This window comes from Taeniopygia guttata, chromosome 12 (assembly GCF_048771995.1).
Source record: "Taeniopygia guttata chromosome 12, bTaeGut7.mat, whole genome shotgun sequence".
NCBI lineage: Eukaryota > Metazoa > Chordata > Aves > Passeriformes > Estrildidae > Taeniopygia > Taeniopygia guttata.
In genome coordinates this window covers 3,704,232-3,725,428 of record NC_133037.1, presented here as the reverse complement: position 1 = coordinate 3,725,428, position 21,197 = coordinate 3,704,232, and the positions used below count along the sequence as shown (strand labels likewise).

Below are 21,197 nucleotides of genomic sequence, written 5' to 3'. Positions count from 1 at the left end.
TACTTTACAGAACCAAAGTAAGATGGAAGGATTTTAGCTGGCACCAACCTGACCAGACAGTGTCCAATGAAGGGTGAGAGTGAAAAAAGGAACAGAAACCAAGGGCAGAGAGAAAAATCTGTCAGAGGAAGTGTGATGCCAGAAACTGCTCCAGGACCCCATGGCTGGGTGCCAACTCTAAGTCTCCAAAATAAATAAGGCTACAGAGCCCCTAAAGCCTTCCTGATTAAAAAATCTGTGCAGGCTGAGGTTTGTCAAGTCTTACTTGTGCATGCTGTGCTTGCTCCACCACTCTCACCCAGAGGTCTCAGCTTGGAGTACTTCTCTGGAGAGGAGACCCAAGGCATCCAGTAACTTTGGCAAGGAGAGACGTGCATCCCCTACAGCATTTGTGTAACTCAGAGAGTGTTTGAAGAGCTCTGCAGTACTAAGCCTTAGCACTGTTAATGGTATATACCATACCCAAGATCATCAACATTGTCACCCATGTGATACATTACTCTATGGTCAATCTCCCTAATTATTCTTGAGTTATTTTTTCCAGTAGATGTACAAAATTATCAGCACAAATCGCAAAACATTTACCAGTCAAAAAACTCAGCACAACAGACATAAGCTTGGCCCTGACAAATAAAAAGACTAAGGAAAATGTATTTATTTGTAGCAAATGTCCTTTCCTATAACCATCAAATAGATTACAACTGCATTTCTTTCCTCGCACTGCACACTGGGATCCAGGCATTTAACTAGCACACACTACAGCGCTGGATTAATCATAAATAGAGTATATTTTTAAGTGCATTAATTATGTAACAGATGCTTCCAGGATTCCAATGGAGGTAATTTTTAAAATCCCAGTGTACAGTTTTATGAATCTGTGCAGTTTCAAGGTTGTTTTTAATTTGCACTCAATACTACACTTATTTAAAACCAAGAGGTAATCAACCACTGCCTATTTTTTTTGCTAGAAGACATATCCTACACTATTGCTGTTGGACACCCCAATTGGCCACAGAGGTTCCTCCCAATTCTTTGCCATGATGAGGGATCTGAATAAGAGGCTGTGTGAATGCAGGAATTCTTCATCTGCCTCCTATTAATTTCTTCTCCTCAGTCTCATTTCTGCCATTCAGAAGTCCTGGTCTCCTCCTGCACACTCCCACTCACGTAGCAGATGTGATTCAGTGCATGCAGCACACATGGAGGCCCTGAGAGGGACAGGGGGCACAGACAGGATGCTCAGAGTTTCCAGGATTTATTGATGGGGTACCATGAATGGTTGGGACTCAACAATCTTAGAGGCCTTTTCCAGCTTTAGTGATCCTAATTCTATGAAATAACTCTCATTGCTTTGAAAAATGGAATTAAACTGAGCTCACTTAGAAACAGAGTTCTGCCATGCTAGAGAAAAATGGGGTTTCCCTTACTTACTTTGATAATAACAAAAATGGCACAACCATCTCCTGCAGCACTATGGTGACAGGGACATGGGTGGGACAATAGAGATCTCAGCAGCCTTTGGATGGCTGCACTGGAGCACCCTGGGGCACAAGCACCACAGCCCCCATGTGTTGGATGAGTAGTTTGCTTTCCTCTCCATCTTTGCACATCTCACAACTCTTGGATCCAAGTCACACATCTCCTCCCAGAGCTTCATCTCTGCATCTGTCTGCAACGCTTAATTTGTCATGACTTGGAGGGGCATTTTTCCAGGCACTCACTGCATGTGCAGCCTGGGAAGTAGCAGAGCCCAAACCCTGGTAACACTGGCTGGGACTCTCCCTGCAACAAACCCTCCCTCTGCTCCAGGAGGTGAGGGGAAAATACAGGAGCACACAGAGCAATTAAGGTTCCAATCAGATGTGGTGTTGACAGGTAGGAATGAACAGTGAATAGCCCTAATGCAAGGTGAGGGTAATTTAGGAGCATACAGTAATTGCACATGCAGAATATGGAACCTCAGCACGTGGTGAAGAGAGGGGGTGAGGACAGGAGGGGTTCTGGACCACAGCTCTGCTCACCTGCACATGAGCCACTCCCGGGGATATCCACACCTCAGGTCGGGCACAAACCAAGCAGGAACAAAAGGTGGGTAACAAGAATTTTACTCCTACTAAATATTTTATTCTGGCTGCTACTCCTTTCCAAAAATAAAGGTAATAATTAAAAGTGAGGGTTAACACTTTGCTGCCTCACTTCACAGGCTGCACATTCCAATTCCTCAACAAGGCAATGCAAAAACAGGCAGTGAACAGGCTGAAGTCAGCTGGAGAAGGCAAATGACTTTGTGCAACACCAGGGAGGCCCCAGGGCAGGCAGCTGGGTGCTGGGCTGGGTCTCACTTCCCTGGACACACCACACCAGTCCCCACCAGTGCCCAAGGACGCTACTGACAGGGAAAGCCCCAGGCTCAGCCCTGGCCAGTGAGCACCCAGCCTCTCCTCACACCACTGAGCCTCCTCCAGCCTCCCCCAAAATTATCCACTGGCTCTGATGGGGCATGGAGAATGCCCACCTCACCTCATCACCAGACACTGGTCACACAGCAAGGCTTGGGGGCAGTCAGGAACACCTAACAGGGCTGCTCTGTGGTGCCAACCCCTCCCAAAACACTCCTCTGATCCACCTGCATCGGAGCATAGGGACAGCAAGGGAAGAGAAGCTCTCAGGGTCATGAAGGTGCCTCCACATGAGGAGGGAGACCAACCCTGAGCACACAGCAGGGTAGAGGGAGCATGTCCCTGCCAAACTGCAGCACACCTCGCCCCCATGATCCCCGTAACACGGGCATGCCAACACCATGCCAGGTTATCACAAGGTGATAAGACTCGTGGGCTGTACCTGCTTGGCAGGGCTCGAGCAAGGCTCCCTCGGGGCTCTGGCACTTTCACTTCCTATTAATGTGCACCTGCACCCATATCAAAAGCAGGAAAAACATAAACTGTATTCAAAGCTTTCCTCAAACCCCCGCTGGAAGCCTGAGTGGATGCCAGTGCACGCCAACACCTGGGCTCACCAGCAGCCCCGCCGGCGACACTGCCTGTGGCTGTCCCTGCACCAGAGCCACCACAGCCACCCCCATGACACCCCCATGCCACACACCCCCAGCACACCATCCTGCACAGCACCCAGTGAGCACAGGGCACGGGACAGACCCTTTTTGGGGTCAGCTTGTCCCTGAGCTCTGGCCACCTCTTTCCTTATCAGCCTGGCTCTCTGATTCCACAGGCACACAGCAGGCTGGGCACAGCTTTATCTCAGTTTTATGTGCAGCTGCATTTGCTTATCACACAGATAAGTTATTATAAAAACAAGAAGAAACAACAGCAGCCAGTAACCAGGATATCTCAGTGCCCTCATCACCAATTCCCACCCTCTGGACCAGCTCATCATCCACAGCTCACAGGGAAGAAGGAAACCCAAAGAATACGAGATGCCAGGACATAAGCAGTAACAACTTCAGTACCTGGCACTAAGGGAGCAGCATCTTATTAACAATTAGAGGAAACCCACACTTGGCACCTTTGGCAGGGTGGTCCCACCAGAAGATCCTCTGTCCAGATTGAGAAGAGCACGTCCAGACACAAAGCCTCTGGCAGAGGTCTCACGTTACAGCCAACACAATCAAGTGGCCAAGGGGGTGGCCCTGACCCCTTCAGACCCTCCTCTGATCTCCAGAATGCAATGAGGATGTTCAACCGGCAGAAAACTGTTTTGTGCTGCTTAAGATAGTTTTCCACCAGTCCAGCTTCCTGTGCAGTCTCACCTCTGGTCAGCTGAAGCACAGGGGATGCAGTGGGAAGTACACCCAGGGACAAGCTGAGATATCTGAGTCTACCCAACTGCAAAGCGAACCAAGCCCTCGCTCCGTGCGGCACCAAGCGCGCTGTCAAACAGTCAAACTGAAAGTAGCTTTCATCGGAGAAAAAACAAAGGAGGCAAAGGCTCTGCAAGGAAACAATTCTCACTTGACGCATGTCATGGAGTTGTGAGCGCGCCTGAGTCACGGCACACGTGTGGACCTTTGTGAGCGATGTGTCCTCCTCCTCAATCCGCCGAGAGCAGCCACCAGGCAGAGGTTGAAACATGCGGAGGTGATTCAACGCCGATGAACAGAAACACTGAGACGTGCTGTTCTTAACACAGGGGCTGTACCTGACACCACTTCTATTTACCCAGGAAAGTTTTCTGCCCTGTAGGACCTTCCCCTGCCAATGTACCCACGTGTCAAGCAGAATCTCCATCCCACCCTGCACGGCTCACTACAGTCCAACAAACACTTCTAATATGGGCAGACTTTTTTTTTCTTTCGGACCTATGATAAATATAAGTTGGAAACTTGAATATTACTTGTTACCAGACAAAGCATTATACTTTCTTTGTGTTTATGGCATCAACCAGGAAAAAAAAACCACAAAGAAATGGAAGGGGAAAAAAATCTTCCTACCAGAATGTAAATATTTGTGCACAGCAAGAACGAAGTATTTCCATGAAGCTTTCAATAAAGGATAACTGCAGGCCAAATTTTACCAGTAGATACAGGCAAGTAACTCCAGTTAAAGTTACTCAGAGCTGCCCATGTTTCTGAGAGGCCAACTCAAGCAAACAGTGTTCATGTCCAGAAGGACTGTGAGCTCAGGAGCTGAGGCCACATTCCCAGCTCTTTTGAGAGAGGCAGACAAGATCTGTTTCATATCAGTGAAGAACTTCAGAGATGAGTCAAACCTGCAGGATTTGCTGCAATACTCGCTGCAAGAGAGGATGTGAGAACTGGCAAGTACGCTGTGTTTACTCACTGTGCCATCTAATTCTGGAAACTCGAGCTGAGATTCGGCGTTCGAGCACGACTCCAAGGGGTGGTGGGAAGATGCTGGCCCTGTTACAAAGCCACTCGCTGGGCTAAACTGGTGCTATCTGCTCCAACAGGGCCATGGGCTGACCCAGACAGAGGTTCTGCAGCTGGCAAGAGAAGCCTCCTCAGGGCAAAGGCTGCAGCACATCTGCCTCCAGCCCAGGGACGAGCCTCCGCAGGCGCTGGCGCACACGAGGAGCAGAGATGCTCTAAAAATCACGCACTGCTTCAGTTAATGACACAGATTTACTCTGGGTGTTAGCCTGTTCTGCTAAAAAAAGCCAAGCAGATTTTTTTCTTTTTTCCTGGTGCAAACTGTCCTTTATAGAGACTATTAATATCCCTCTTCCTTCAGTTTAAGCTCTACTTCTCTTCCTTGTTCTCCCACTGACTTAAAAGATAAGTTGCAAAACGAGATCTAATTTATCTCTATCTTTTGTCCTCATCCCTTCTCTCCTGTTACTGCCTGGACAGGCAGATTGCTCTGTAGGGAATCACCGCATGGAGCACAGAGTTTATATTTGCTGCAACACTCACATTTTTAAGCAGAAAATGGAAGATTTTACCTAGTTTATACTAAACAGAACCCCTTTGGTTCTGGCCTCATGAAATTAATTCTGCACAAAGTAGTAACTTAGATAAAACATCTTGCTATAAGCAGCCACCTCAAACTGCTGTGAATATTCCTCACTATCAGACACCAGTGAAGACAACAGCAGTGGATGGTGGCTGCTAGGAGGTTATGCTGAAACAAATGCATTTTTATTTTTCCCTTTAAATGAGAAAAGATTATCATTTTACTCAGCAATGCCCCTTATTAAATTGAAACTCTCCACATCAGAATTAAATACATCCTATCTACTCAAAATGAAGTGTATTATTTATCAGTAATATTTAATGACAAAAACCTGATAACTTTTTCCGATTATACCACTGATTTCCTCCAGTCATGCATCATTGGCTCTGCTGGTCATTAGCATTATCACAGTGCATAAACTCTGGCTTAGGCAGCAAGTTTGATAACAGAGCCAGACACCTATAGCTACCATTTTTCAGTTTGTTCAGATTTACTAGTTTACCTCTCTATGAGCGCGCCTCTATCTAATGGCATCGATTAAAATCCCTAAAAATCCTCGACAGTAAATTTCCATTTCCATGCAGCACGCTTCTGCACACTCAGAATCCCTCAGTAAATATAAAGCACTTGCTGAAAAATCAGATTTCCCCTTCAACTGGCTGAGGACCCTTTTCCTGAAAGACTATACTCCAGCCAATCTGAAAAATAAATAGGAAATATTTAGCCTTCTCTGACTATTTAATGCCAGGAATACACTGGATAGGCTTAAGATATTTTAGTTTCATTCACAGAAATGCTCCATTTTAACTTCTATGAAATAGTACTTTGGAATGCTGCAGATACCAGTTTTATAGAAGCGAAGGAAAAAAAAAAATCAGAACAGATAACATGGTAAAAATCAGCTGAAATATACCAAGATGGGTTTCTCCCATTCTCAGTTAAATCCTGTAAATAAAATGATGGATTAGAAAGGCTTCCTGAGCAAGACCATCATTCCTCACACTGCTGGACTTCAGAAAACTCAGAGAAAAAATTTAAAATACTTGTACAAACAATAATTTTGCTGCATACTTCTGACATTCCTCTTTGAAAGCCTTTTAGGTATCAAGTAATTTTTCACTGAAAAATACATTTACTCTTTCCCAACCCTACAACTCAGGAGCTTTACAAACTTTAATATATATTATCTGAACACTCATGCACAGGCATATCATTAAAAACTAACAAAACCAATTTATTATGAGCTATTTCAGAGCCACCTTCTCCCAGTACTCATTTAATTCAATGACAGCAGGATAGGGCCCCTGACAACTCTCTGATTAAAATTAATTACTAAAGCTGTTAAGACATTATTACTATTGCAAAACTTACTGAGAAAAATCTCTCTTCTAAATCTGCTAATGCAGGTACAGGTCATGATGTTCTGCACAGACATCCAGAGAGTTTCTTATATGTTACCCACATGAATATTCTAAGACTTTATTATCTAGCCAAACTGATTCTCTTTTAATTTTGTTTTATTTTATTTTTTTTAACTTAGTCCATCCAAGAGAGCTCCCATGATTTCAACAGGGGTATTTAGAGCTTAGGCCACATAACTGAAACTAAATCTGCCTGTGTTATGGAAATACAGCTATTTATGAAATTGACCCGAGGGGGAGGAATAATTTACAGTGGACTGATCAACAGTTTGCATGGCACTGTCTGAAGCAGCCCTGTTTGAAAAGGAGAGCTGCTATGAAAGCAGAAAGTATCAATACTAACACAATTGGTGCCACTGGGTTATGCTATTTGCCGGCCAGAATCCATCTCTTGCACAGAAAATTTCAGTTTGGGTGTAGTTTCAGTATCACTAACTGCAGTATTAGAGGTTGGGACCATTATACAAGAAACAGCTGCAATCTGATGAGGTTAATCCCAAATTCTGCGATTTGCTGAGGCAAAAAATGGATCGAACCATGGCAGCGAGCTTGGGAGCACGGGCTGCAGGAGCGCTCACACAGCCCCAAATGAAACAGTGAAAAAATACTGTCATTGTCCTTCTCTGCCTGCCTGCTGCTCTACCTGCATGTGCATCGTCCCCAAAACACAATTCTCACCTGACTGAGCACCAGACAGCATCAAAACCCTGGCCAGGCACATCCTCCCCTGACTGCCAGCCTTTCCCAGCCAAACCCGGTGTCTGGAGCCACTCCATGGTACCCCACAGCCCCCTGCACTGCACTGCACTGCTTTTAAGGGGATTTCTGCCACAGGAGGAAAAGGAGGATCTACAAGACTGATTTTAATGGAATCGTTCCTTCCAGCCCAAGTATAAAACGTGGGAACTGGGCTGGACGAGCTGCCCGAGCGGCTAACAGAGATTTGTCATGAGGTTCATGGAAGACAGAGTTCATGACTCACTGTCAGTGAGCTCACTATTACAACATAAAAACTACTATTAAAAATAAAAATGCAAGCTCCAAAAGGAACACTTCAAGAAGATTTTAACTTCTTAATCCCAAACAGAATACCCTTGAAATGAGTTCACAGCAGGTCCACCAGACAAAATCCATAGAAGACAAACTTGCTATCAAAAATCTATTGGAACAGCACATTTTAGCTGAAAACCCCTCTCCCTATTTCTGCTCCCTTGGAATTCCCAGAAGTTCCTTAGGAAGAGGTGTCTCACACTCATCTCCCAGCTTTCCAGCAGCAGAAAAACATACACTTCACATTCACTGTGCGACACCAGGAAGATGCTTTTTAAAACTGACATGGGTTCCTAAAGAAATATCAGTTAATTACTTAATCCTCCTTAATGGAATGATCAACATCCTTTCAGCAAACAAGGCTGTGATGATTTAACGTTTTACTGCACTGGGAGAATTAACCCCGCTCCTCTCCCGTCTGCTGCGCCCGCTCGCTTCTTTAGAATCAGTTCCATTTATTCACTTCTGCAGAGCAGCCCCTGCACCCAGGCAAGGGAAAAAAACAATAGACAAAAATCTGCCTCTGTGTTATTCTGCCAAGGCCTGACCTCCAGACTGACAGAAGGCAGGTGGCCTGGGCACCCAGGAAATCCAGGTACGAGGCAGCACAGAGCAACAAGCCCCAGCGTGAGCCTGGAACAACTTCATCAGCATCCCAGGAACACCACTTCAAAAGGAACCAGGGAGGGATGTTTGAATCCCAGCTCAGACAGCTCCTGAATCCCTGAGAACCCCCGGCCGTCGTTCTGGCAAGAACAAAAGTCCTTTCAGGGCTCCACTGCTCGCTGCAGCCAGACCCAGGCTCAGACAGAATTCTGCAGGCAAGTGCTGTACAGGAAAGGGAATTCAGCATCGATTTTTGTGATCAGATGTTTAGTGGCTGCTCTGAACACTCCAGCAATCCCCCCTCACCATTTTATCTTCCTTTATCACAAGCTTTTTAATAGAGACATGACATTCTGCTTACTGCTGGGCTCTCTCTATTTATCTCTCTCTTAACAACACTTTGGCATCATCGGCTCCGCTATCTAAATCAGCAATAGTGCATGTCCGGTCACATAAAACCAGAGAGGGCTTCCCGAGATGCCTTGGGAACTCTGACTACTCCGGTTTACTGATGTGTTAATATGCCCCATCCACTAATTAATGAACAAACAGCTTAGCCAGGGAGCTGGGGGAGGGACACCAACGCGAAGACTGCGGAGAGCCCAAGGAAAGACACTTGACCCTAATTGTTAGCAACAAGATGACAAGACTGATCGGGAAGTACAGCTAAAACTCAGATCCAACATGAAAGGAAATGTCTGGCGAAGAGGGGAAAACGAACGATGCCATTGGAGGCTGCAGCCAACCTGCCGCACTGTGCCACCTTCTGTCGGGCTGTCAGCACTCAGTGCCCAGCACCTGGCCTGGGCTCCTCAGCACCATGCTCCCATCACATCCCTCTCTCCATGCCCAAACCCTCCTCCTGCGACCCTGCAGATTCACGGTGTACACGCCAGCCAGGAAAAACTGGACTTTGTTCCAACAAATGACGGGGTGATGAGAAAGCGCGGCTCACGCTGCACCTTCCCAGCAAAAACACCTGCAGAATTCCAGCCAGTGGGTTTTAAGAAGGGCCAAAGTCTGGCTGAAGTTTCAGACAGACCAAGTTTTACCTGGGGCAAAACATTCTTCATCTTAAAAACAGCCTGGACCCCATACCACAGCAGATATGCCTGCAGATGCACCAGCAAGAGGGTGCTGTGTCCCGTATGCACTTTGGGAAACACTTCCATATAGAGTTCAAAACCCTGGAAAAAAGTTTGTAAGCTCTTCCTACCTGAAAAATCAATTCAACCGAGAGTCACAGCAGTGCAGGAGATGCTGCAGCACCGTGCTCTGGGACACACACCCAGGAGAAAGTTGGTTCACAGATGGCATGTCCAGCGCAGACACACCGCGAACGCTGCGGAGCCCAGTTTTCAGTGCCAGTTTTTTCATTTCAGTGCCCATTTATTTAATTCAGTGCCTCTGAATTAAACTAACTTATTGAGGAAACATGTTCTCCTAATAAAAACACACCAGTGACAGGCATTGTACAGACAGCACCATTAGCAGTAAACAATACACGGGAGAATCATCCGAATAAAACATTCTGTATATTTACTTGTGTTGCTTTCCGAGACCATTGCAACTGAACGGAAAACTGGAAGGCAAAAAAGCCCACAATTAGTTTCAGAATAGCACTCCCAGAAACACTGTACCCTATCAGATCTATGTAAATATTTTACGATATGGGTTCCATTTCAGTAGATCTGTCAAGATATTTACAGGGCTTGACAGTATTTCTGCCTTTAATTAAATTTTCACACACATACTTTAATGTAATTTAAATAGATTATTAGTTGTCAGAATATAGTATAAATTTTGTTTACGATTTAGTTACTTTAAGTACTCACATTGAGGAAACTCATTTAACCCCCTGACTGAGGAGCATTAAGTGTTGAGATGAGACTTCTAAAGAGCTTCTACTGCCCTTTGCACTCTTGCAATAATCTTAAATTACTACAACTTAATTGCAATTTCAAGGCACTAAAATGGAGATGCTTTAAAAACAGCACCAGGAGGGTCAATGAGAGGAGAAAAATTATTTAGTCCTCCTTCAGGTGCCTCTTAGGGAGAAACTGATTTTGCCCATGCTCTTCTCTTTGCCCACTTTCCATAGAATCCCGTCTTCATTTGCAGAATGACACGGAACAAAAAGTCATCAAGATTATTCTGGATACTTGCCACATCCAAACAGCCATTAGACATAAGCCTGCTCACTTGCATGCACGGAAGAGACCCGTGCCAGGAGAACAGAAAGACAAAACCCTAGAGCACATTTGCAGAGAAGGCTCCACACGAACAGAGCCAGCAGCTTCTCTGACTTGGGAGCTCCAGTGCTGGAGTAAGGAAAAAGAGCACGTGTTAAACCACTCCAGAAATCCCAACTAACAAATAACTGATCTCTGCAAAACAGTACAACCGATTCCTCTATGGCACAAAATACGTATTTTTAAAGTAAAAGACTACAGCGATCTCACAATTAAGTTTCTCCTCTAATGACTGCATGGTTTATTCCATGCTGGCTTTTTCCCCCCCTCTCTCTACACTGGCATCACCTTGTTACCTGCAGGAGCTGCAATTCCCAGCACAGCGAGCTGCAGGAACCGAACCGCGCAGCGAGCAGGCTGCGAGCAGCACTTCTGTCAGCACAAAACCAACCACTTCTAGCAACCACAAGATCTTCTCTGCCTCTTCTTGCAACGAGACACTTCACAAGGATCTGGCCAACAGAAAAACAATCAGACTCACGATTTGAACACCGCTGTGCCTCAGCACGGCCGGCGCTGACGCGTGTCCTCGGTGGCACAGTAAGTGCTCCCAGCCTGGCCATACCTTTCGAAGCACTGGAATAAAGTTTGCTTGCCAGGACCTCTAAGAACGGTCTCAAAGATGCTGCTGATCTCTAGTGCAATTCCACCTAGCAAATGCTTTCTGGCTTCTCCTGCATATCACATCTCTGCCGAAGCGCTCGCCGGGTGTGAAAACACGCTACTATACGTGGAGGGAGGGGGAGAAAAAGTATCAGCGATACGAGTTAGTGGCACAGACCAAAAGCCAAAGGCAGAGACATCAGCAGAAGCCCCAGCTGATGCCAGCACACTCTGGATCAGGCCCAGCACAGTGCACCCTGAGCTCACCCCTGGGGACACGAGGACCACACAACGCTCAGAGCAGAGTGCCACCGTGTCCCCACGCTGCTGACCACCCCCAGGGCTTCCCCTCCAGCCACCAGCCCCTTCCCACCTGCTCCCCCAGCAGAGGCTCGCACAGAGAAGCTCTGGGAAGCAACCTGAGAGCAAGGCTCATCTGAGGAATAATTAAAATGCGCTATTTAATTCAGCTTAAGTACAGACAGCAAACAAAACCCTCGTGCACCCGAGCCCTGCAGGGCCTGATCCCGCTCCCTCTGCAGTGGAAGCCCCCAGGAAAGCTCCCTCCATGCGCCCTGTCCCTGCACACGCGATGCTGGATGTGCTGGGAAGGGCGGGAGAGGCCTGAACAAACGCTGCACTTCCAAAAGACACCCAGCTACCTGCAAAAACCCCACCGAGCCTTCTTCAGCCCTGGCTCGGCTGCAGAAAAATATTTCAGCTCAGTGCCTTGAAGTTGCAATTAAATTGTAGTAATTTAAGATTATCACAAGAGCAAAGGGCAGCAGCAGCTCTTCAGCAGACTCCTCTCACCACTTAATGCTCCTCAGTCTTGGGGTTAAATGAGATTCTTTAGTATAAGTACCTTAAAGCAAGTGAATCGTAAACAAAATTTATACTATTTTCTGACAGCATATAATCTATTTAAATTTATTAAAGCTTCTTCGAGAAAATTTAAGACGACAGAAGTATCATTATGCCCATAAATAACTGGACAGCATTGCCGAAATAACTGTATTTTACATACATATCCTACATATGTGTGCGCATATGTTATTTCATTTGCTAAACAAATTTATGCTCAACAGATATTTCAGAAAGGGAATTGTGTTATCCAGTTCAATCTCTCTATATAAATGACCACAAGAGGTATACGAATATTAAACACTAGATACATTCCATGCATTTGCCCTTTTACTACCAGCCTTTTTTGTAATTTTTACAGTGCTATGAAACAGGAGTAATTCAGGAGCTACAAATATTAACAGTACATCACATCAAGGATGATAATGTGAATTTTAGCTCTGGAAAAAGGTGATCCACTCCATGAGAAATGCACACTGCGGCATATGCTGCACGCTAATGTCCGATGCACAATTCCCTGCTCAACTTCCCGGCTCCTTCTCCTAGCAGGGCAAAACCCAGCTGTGTTACAGTTACTGGTGGAACTGATTTAAGCAGAAAATGTTTATAGATGTTAAAACACATTACACATTACTCAAAATGGCTTAATAGCATACATGTGCATGTTTAATGCACATACTTTTTATTGTCTAATTAAAATATATACCATAAAAAAATCTACAGGCTTTAGAGTCAGTTATGCAGGAGAGTTATGAAACCTTACCTTACAGAAAGTATAAAGTACTTATTGTGAGATCTGCACTGCTAATTAAAAAAATGCTTATGCAAAAAGATTTAGGATTCCTTAATTCTTCAGCAGATGTGCGCTTGGTCTCCCTCCTGATTAATATACATTAGGGTAACAGCCTCTTACTTGGATTTTTTTAAAAATAGATATTTCCATTGTTTTAGAATACTTCAAAGGAATGAAAGGGACACATATTTAAAGTTTGAGTTCAAGTGTTTGAATACAAACATGAAACTGTCACACAACAAAACTAACCCCACTCCCCTTGTTCCTTTCAATTGGTACCTAAATCCTAACTGTTTACTGAAGTAAAATCAAGTGTCTATTAATACTCTGTACTGCTATTTCCACTAAAAAACTACACAGTAACAGTCTCTGTGATACAGCCATGAAGACACATTACACATAGTCTTGTAAAAATCCCGGCGTATCAAAACCAAGGTCCATCCTGACTTCTTGGCAACATATTTGAAGGAAAGATATTACAAGTTTTCCAAACTGTAGGAATGCAGTCATCCAATATACAGCGCTTAATCAGAACCAAACTCCTCTATTATACACCAACACAGAACTTACACACAGAGAGAAAAAAAACAAATCCACGTTTCCTTACAATTCAGCGATCCAGAAATAAAAGCTGAATTCCACAGAACTTTCAGGTTTTTCTGCATTGCACTACTTTAATGCCTTCTTCTCTGCAGCTCTAGACAGCGTAAACATAATCAAATCCTAAGTCACTCTGAAAGTATAAAAATGCACTTCAAACCATCATCACTTTAAAAAAAAAACAAACAAACCCCAAACCCCAGCCCATGCACAAAAAACTAACTTTTCAATCAGAACCGTAAGCAACAGAAAGCCTTGTTTGAAATAGTAGTTATTTTTCTCAGAGTTATCCTTTGCTTTCACAACAAAGATCAGCATTTGTAATGGTCCATTTCTGCATAAGTGAACATATAGCCTTGCTGCCTGATCGAATAGTCCAGAGCTTTCAGTGAGGCAGCTCCTGACAACAGCCCAGCAGCAGCTTTGTTTGATCTCTCCTGCCTTCCTTAATCTGGGTTGTCAAGGTTCACTTGTTGGAGGCTGTTTACTTTACTTTTTCCAGAAAAAAAAAAAAAAAAAGTGATTTTTTTTTCCTGTCTCTCATACAATGACTAATCCAAAGACTAAGGGGGAAGAATGCTGCCAATGCAAGATGTTAAAGCTACAATACCTTTTTGCAATGAGATTTTAGCCGACACCTTTTGAATGGTAACTAGTGGAGAGCTTCCTCCCCCAGTGCCCTGGTCCATTCAATATGGTTGGGAGATAGTTCAAACAAAATGTGCAGGGGAAAAGCTTCAGAGGAGAGAAGTTGAAACGAGTAACCCCGATTTCCCTGTCTTCTCCCAAATGTAGCTGCCGAGATGCACGGTACCTCCTTGCCCACACTCGCTTCTCTGGGAACTTGAGTTATTTCAGGCTCTCTCAAACTTATAAAACGTAAGAGCTGTTCAGCAGTAATAAAAACTATAAAAATAATACTAAACCGAGCAAAATGCCTGTTTTCCAAAATATTAAAGTAAGCCGTGGATTAACAGCACAGGCAAAAAAGTTTCTTCGATGACATGCTTGCAACTTTGTCTAATTAAGCATCTGTCACTAGTGACACCAACATTTGGTCAAATCAGGTAAAATCCAAGTTTAGAAAAACTGTATGGAAAGGAAACACAGTTTAGAGAACTGTTTTAATATTTAGAACCATCCAGCACCCGAGAAATCAGCAGGCTATATGGCGCAGACGCCACGCTACGAGCAGTACACATCCATTACTCACTCCGAGAACAGTTACTAAAAATGAAACCTTAAACTTCTGAGCACAGAAGTTGGGCTCCAGCTTCTCTACAGAAGCGGCTCAGAGAGCGCTCGCAGGCGGCAGATGCCTCGGGTAGGGACGGGAGGGCTGCGCGCTGCCGCCGCTGCCAGGCTCAGAGGGAAAAGGACGGGGAAAAAGGAAAAACAAAAAAAAAAAAGTAATCGCGCTCGGCTTGGTTCACTCAAAGCAAAAACACGCAATTAAAATCATTACAGCGAAGCGGCAGCAGAAGAGTCGCTGAAAGCGCGGCGCTCCGCAGCCCGCCCGGCGATGCTCTCCGCGCCGGGGCCGCCCGGGCATTAATAGTTACCGGGCGGAGCGGAGGGGGCTGCGCTGCGCCCCGCGGAGCCCTGCCCGCGCAGATGTCCGCGCCCCGCTCCATGGTTTGCTTTGGGGTTTTTGTCGGTTTGGGGCTTTTTTTGTTGTTGTTGTGTTTTTTTGGTTTGTTTTTTTTTTTTTTTTTCCAGGAAAGAAAGAAACCCACAAACCGGCGGGGCGGGGGTGGGGAGGAGGGAGGCGCGGACACGCCGCTCGGCCGCCGCCTGCAGCGCGCAGCCCTCCGCTGCCCGGGGACGCGGCCGCGCAGCGCGGGCCGGCAGGTGCGCGGGGCGGCCCTACTTACCGGGCACCGGCGGCGGCTCCGCGGCGCGCAGCGAGCCGCGCCTCCGTCCCGAGGCTCCGCACCGCGGGGCTGCGCGGGAGAGGGACGTGCGCTCACACACGCGCGGGAAGGATGCGCGGTCCGCACCCGCGCAGTGAGAAGTTGCGCCGGGCTGAGCTGAGGAGGCGCGGGTGTTTATTCAAACAGTTCGTTTCAAAAAAATAAAAATATAAAAAAAGAAGAAGAAGAAATAGGAGGGGGGGATGGGCGCAACGCGTCCCAGGGACAAGCGGTGGGGGCGGATGCGCGGCGCGGGGCTCCGCGTCTGCGGAAGGGGCTGCGCGGGCGTAAAGCCGCAACAGGTGCCCGGGAAGGGGGGAACGGGCAGCCGGGCACAGCACGGGGGGGGCGGGCGCGGCCCCACCGCAACTTCTTGCTCCGAGTGCCGAAGTTGGGGCGTACGCGCCCCTTGCGCGGCGGCGCGGAGAGACCCGGCGGAAAACACGCGGAAAGCACGAACAGGGATGGGAGGGGGGCGGGACGCGCCGCATCCCACCACGGCGGGGAGTGCGCGCAGCGCGGGGCGGGGGGGAAGTTTCCAAAGTGGGCGGGGAGGGGGTGCGGGCGGCCCCGCAGCCCGGGGAGGGGGCTCCGCATCCGCGCACCGCCGCCCCACATCCCCCCACACCCCCCCCGGTACCGCGGCGGCGGTCGGGGAGGGGCGGCCGGGCACGTGGGGCCGGCGGGGGGAAAAGTGCAACAGCCCCGGAGGAGCGGGGAAAGTGTCGGGGGGCGCCGGACTCACCCGCAGGACTCGGCCCTGCCGCTGCCCAGCACGGCGCGGCCGCGGCGCGGGCGGGCGGCGGCGCGGAGCGGCGCGGGGCTGCCTCCGTCCCGTCCCTCCCTCCCGTCCCTCCGGCACGCCGAGCCCGGGCGGCGCGGCGGCGTGCTCCGCCGCTCGGTAAATAACAATAGAGCCCTCCGCCCGGCGCCGCGCCCGCGGGCCCCGCACGCCGCCCCGCCGCGCCCCCGCCCCGCGCCGCCCCGCGCCCCCTCCCCGCCCCGCGCAGCCCCGCGCGGGCGGGCCGGGGGCGGCCCACGACACCCCCGCGGAGGGAGATGTTGTTATTTTTTGCTGTTGTCAGTCTCTGACGTCACATCCACCTGCTGGGTAAACAAGGCTCGGCGCAAGGGAAAAATAATAATAAAAAAAAAATAAAATAATAGAAGCGGGGGGTGAAGCGCGCAGGGGGTGAAGGGCGAGAGCCCCGCAGGCGCGGAGCTCCGCGGAGGACGGCCGGGGGGGCGGGGGGGGCCGGGCCGGGGGAGGCGGGGCGGCCCCACGGGGAAGCGAAAGTGGCGGTGGAGCGCGGTGCGCATCCCTGCGCACCCCTCCGCACCCCTCCGCACCCCGAGGGACACCTCAGCGCCCGGGCCGGGGCCGCCCCGTCGGCGGGCGCGCAGCGCTGCGCACCCCTACCAACTTTTCCGCGGCCGCTCGAGAGGCAGCGGGGCATCAGGCCAGCGGAGCTGAGGCATGCGGGGCACCCCGGAGTGCCCTCCGCAGGTACCCGCGGAGCCGCCTTACCTGCGCGGAGCGGCGAGGCGGGCGCTGCCTGCGTTCCCCCCGCAGCGCCCGCCGCTGTGGGCGCAAACACCGCTTCGAAACACTGCGCGGGTGCGCAGCGGCGCGCACCGGCCGTTCGGCGGGACTGACCGTCCCGGGGACCGGGCTGGGTCCCGCTCCGCGGGAGTGGGTCCGCATCTCGGTGGGTGCGCGGAGCGGCAGCGCTCCGGCCGCGCCGTCGGGGCTACCGAGGAGAGGGGCGGCAGCGCCCGCGGGGGCAGAGCCGGGACCACCCGGCGGCCCCAGCCCTGCGGCTCCGGCACTCGTGCACCGCCAGTTTTAACAGCACCGATGGATTTGGAACCTCCGGCGGCGCGGGGCTCGCTTGACGGCGGCCGGAGCAGGCGAGGGGAGCGGCCCCGCGGGCAGCCCCTTGCCCTGCCCGGGACCCCGGCCCGCTGCCGGCAGCGGCGCGGCGCTGGCGGGACGGGGGTCGCTGGTGGGGCGCCCCGCGGGGATGGAGCGCATACTGCCCGGCCGCCAAGTTACCGAGCGACCGACTCGTTCGGGGAAAACTCTTTTCTTTGACCCGCCCGGCTTTCCTCCCTCCCTGTTTTTTCGGCGATCTCGTGTGGTTGCCCGCAGGACGGACCCGGGGCCGGGGGCGATGGTTTCACACACTGTCAGGAGCGTTACCGCGGGGCCCCGCGGTAGCCCCGCGCTGTGCCCAGCCTTTCCCCCAGTCCCGGTGCCGGTGCCGGTCCCCGTCCCCCGCCCGGCCCCGGCGGCTCCGGCAGCAGCGCCGGGCCCGCGGCGCCACCTCCCGGCGGAACGCTGGGAGCCGCTCTGGCAGCAATTAAGACCTGGAATTACCCTAATAGCGAGGTACTTATGCGTAATTCATTATATTTTAAATAATTAAGAGCGGAAAATCGCTGCAAATAAATATTTGCGGAGGTGATGCTCGCGCCGCTGCCGGAGCGGTACGCTCAGACCGGGGAGCGCTCGGGGCCGGGAACGGGCGAGAGCCGGGAGCGGAGATTTCAGCATCCCGCTTCTCCAGCTCCGGTACCGCAGGAGACACCGGGGTTTGTGTCACCTGGCGGGACAACCAGCTTTAAAAGCGAACATCATCTTGTTATACTTTTTACTTAATCTGTTTCTTCAGTAGGAAGAAAATGGAGCAAAACCTGTTAAAATAGCATTTTTTAAACACTCTACCGCTATGAAACAATACTTGTTTTACATTTCATCCTCGAATAAACACTTATTGTCTACTTCTTCATCTCTTGTTTTTAACTTTACACATCCAAACCAGTATATCAACTCTGTAAAACATGATTAATTCCACAGACAGTACCAGCGGTGGGACTTCTCCCTCCCCTTCTGCCTATGTAGCTGCTAATTGTGCTTGAATTGTTTACTGCTGTATTGTTTTACAAGTGCCTGGAGAAAGATGCTTGATATTCCCACCACCGGTAGAACCATCCCAAGAGCAAATACTTCGCAGATTTTGGCAGGGATGTACACAGGCTACAACTACAGCTTGTTAGCTAAAAAAAAAAAAAAATATGAAGGTGATGACGCCTCTGTAATTATAGGTGTTACTTGTTATAAAGTCAGAATGTTTTCCAAGCTACTGTAATGCCACACCTCCAATGTCCCAGGAGCCAGGCCTTGGAGTCCTTTCTGCCTTAGTCACTGGTTTATGAGGCTTTGCAGAGCACATCACCAGGCTGCACGGCGGGTTCCTGGCCCACTTGGCACTCCTGCGTAGGTGCAAAGCCCATGTGGGTACTCAGCTGCTGTTTTACCTTTTACATCAGCCATGAAAAGATGAGATACACACCATGTACTGCCCCAAAAAGTTGGCGGACGTAAAGAGAAATGTACATTGGATTTACAGCCTGGTTTTATGATTATCTGACTTTTGTTTCAAATAAGCACAAGCAGAAGCAGCCCTGTGAGTATGCTCATACTGCAACTAGAGGCAAAACTCTTTCTTGGCAAGATGGTGATTGCTGCTCTCCACATTTCCTTGTTTTCGGTGCAGTCAGGGCAAGTCAGATCAGTCTGGCAAAAAAATAACCTTCAAAAAAGTAGAAAATGCAGCTCTGCCCTCATGCTACACGAGCAATGTAAAATAACTGGACCTTTCTTTTGCTCAGAGAACTTCAAGGGCAGGAAAGGTCAACTTGCCTATGAGGGGGAATTTTAAAAGGTGTAAACATCAGCTTAGAGACTAAACCCTATGCTCTAGCAGCACTTGCACCAACTTTAGTGGAAGGTGGATCTGTTCTCCAACCGGGGAAGTCCCACAAAGAGATAATGTGACACAGTTGGCTTGTCTGACAAAATGAAAAGTTCTCCCAAATGAGGGCTATAACCAAACCTAGATATTTTTTTAATGAAATGGAATTAAATGAAATGTTGTTGTTAGGGTGGAGGGTTTCCAGCATACCAAATTCTGATCCCTCAGTTTCAAATGTATTTGCATCCTTCATCTGCTTTTGCTATTATACTCTCCCAGTTTCCCTGGCCACAGTAGAAACCATGTCCTGGCCTGTGCTGGGAGGACAGGCTGGAACAGAACGGAGCTTCCATGTGCCAGGAGGTGCCTGGCAGGACAGGGCTGCCCCACAGCCACCCTGAGGGCTGGTGCTGGGCTGGCTGTGGCAGAGCAGGCAGCCAGCAGCACAGCCAGCTTGGTGCTGCGTGGAAGGGAAAGAAAAGGCTGTGCTGCCCCGCAGCATCACCATGCAGGCAGAGCAGGCTGCAGCCTGGCTCCACGCACAGGCCAGCGGGAGGCAGGCACAGAATAAATGACATTTTGCTCTGTTGTGAGTCCAGAGAAGCTCCACTGCAGTCAGAGTTGGTTTGGATTTGCACGGGCAGTGCAGAGACATGAGTCTTGGATTCACCTCAGACTCCTCTGGGTTCCCAGTGGATGGGAAAGGCTCCCCACATCCATACCCACAGTAATCCTCTCTGCTCCTGGAGGTGTCCCTCCAGCCACCACTGTACCAGAAGCCACCCAGAGATAACTTTTCTATAGCACATTTCCATTTGGCCTGAGCTGCCAGCCAATACATATTTCCTTTTCCTGTGGGGGCAATGAATAGTCATTGTATTTTCGCTGGACTATTAATCTGCCTGAATTTGGTCAAGATTCTTAAATGAATATTCATGGGAATTAATGTCATTTAATTCCTATTGCTTCCTGAATATAATTACGTGCCGTACGTGAATTGGCAAACTCCAGGACACATCCAATCTTGCTAAAAGTCCATGACCGATGAAACATCGCGTGCTGGACACTCGTGCAGCACTGGAGATGCACAAAGCACTGCCAAAATGCAGCTTGACTTCAGGAGAGGAAACCAATCAAAGAGGGAAGATGTACACTGTAGGAAGCAAACACCACCTTGAGGGATAGAAAATATGATTTAAAAGGTATTTTAATACAAGCTCTTCCCCAGGTATTTGTCTACATGTAGGGACTTCATTAAACATTTATATTATTTTGAAAAAAAAAAGCTTTATTTCTTCTACTTTCTCACCCACAGAAAAACGTCTTTCAGGGCCTCCTATCCTGACCTCTTCTGAGAGACAGCATCTCTCGGAAGACCTTCAGCACATCCTACAAATATGAAGTGCCCAAGTGCAATCCTCCTTCTCCCAGCAGCCCGCCTGCCCAAGTTCACGCTGTTCCCCGAATAATGAAGCATAATCAGCTCTGTATTAAAGCAAAACCTGTCCCCAGCATCAGTGCTACCAACCCCTGTCGTAACATAACAAGGACTCTTCCCAAAATATTTGGGCTTGCCCTGTCACAGTGAGAGGCGTTCAAGTTCAGCACTCTGTCAACAGTGCCAGGTGTCTCCTGAACCTCCGGCGCCTGAGCCAAGAGAGAGAGCTCAGAAGCACAGGAATAATCATTATTCACATTACTAAAATGTAACGGAATGTTTAAACAGATAACGTAACACAATCCCTCACAGCAGGAAAAAAAAAAAATACTGTTTATTATTTATCCCTGTCAGATAGAAAATGAACTCAATCTCCTGGAAAGCAAAAGCAAGGCTCTTTTTTTTTTTTTTTCTTCTTTCTGCAACTGACAGCCATGAAAAAAAATATTCTATTGTGGCAGCTGCGCCCC

General features: G+C 48.8%; 1 protein-coding gene across 21 annotated transcripts in view; it reads right to left on the bottom strand.

The window, feature by feature from the left end:
• FOXP1 (forkhead box P1) overlaps positions 1-21,197 on the bottom strand; it is a 422,694-nt gene that overhangs the window by 362,367 nt on the left and 39,130 nt on the right. For 2 of the 21 annotated variants that reach the window (XM_072934612.1, XM_072934616.1), the window contains exon 1: positions 15,493-15,695. The gene's annotated coding sequence lies outside the window, so the exon portion shown is untranslated. 21 annotated transcript variants of the gene reach the window in all.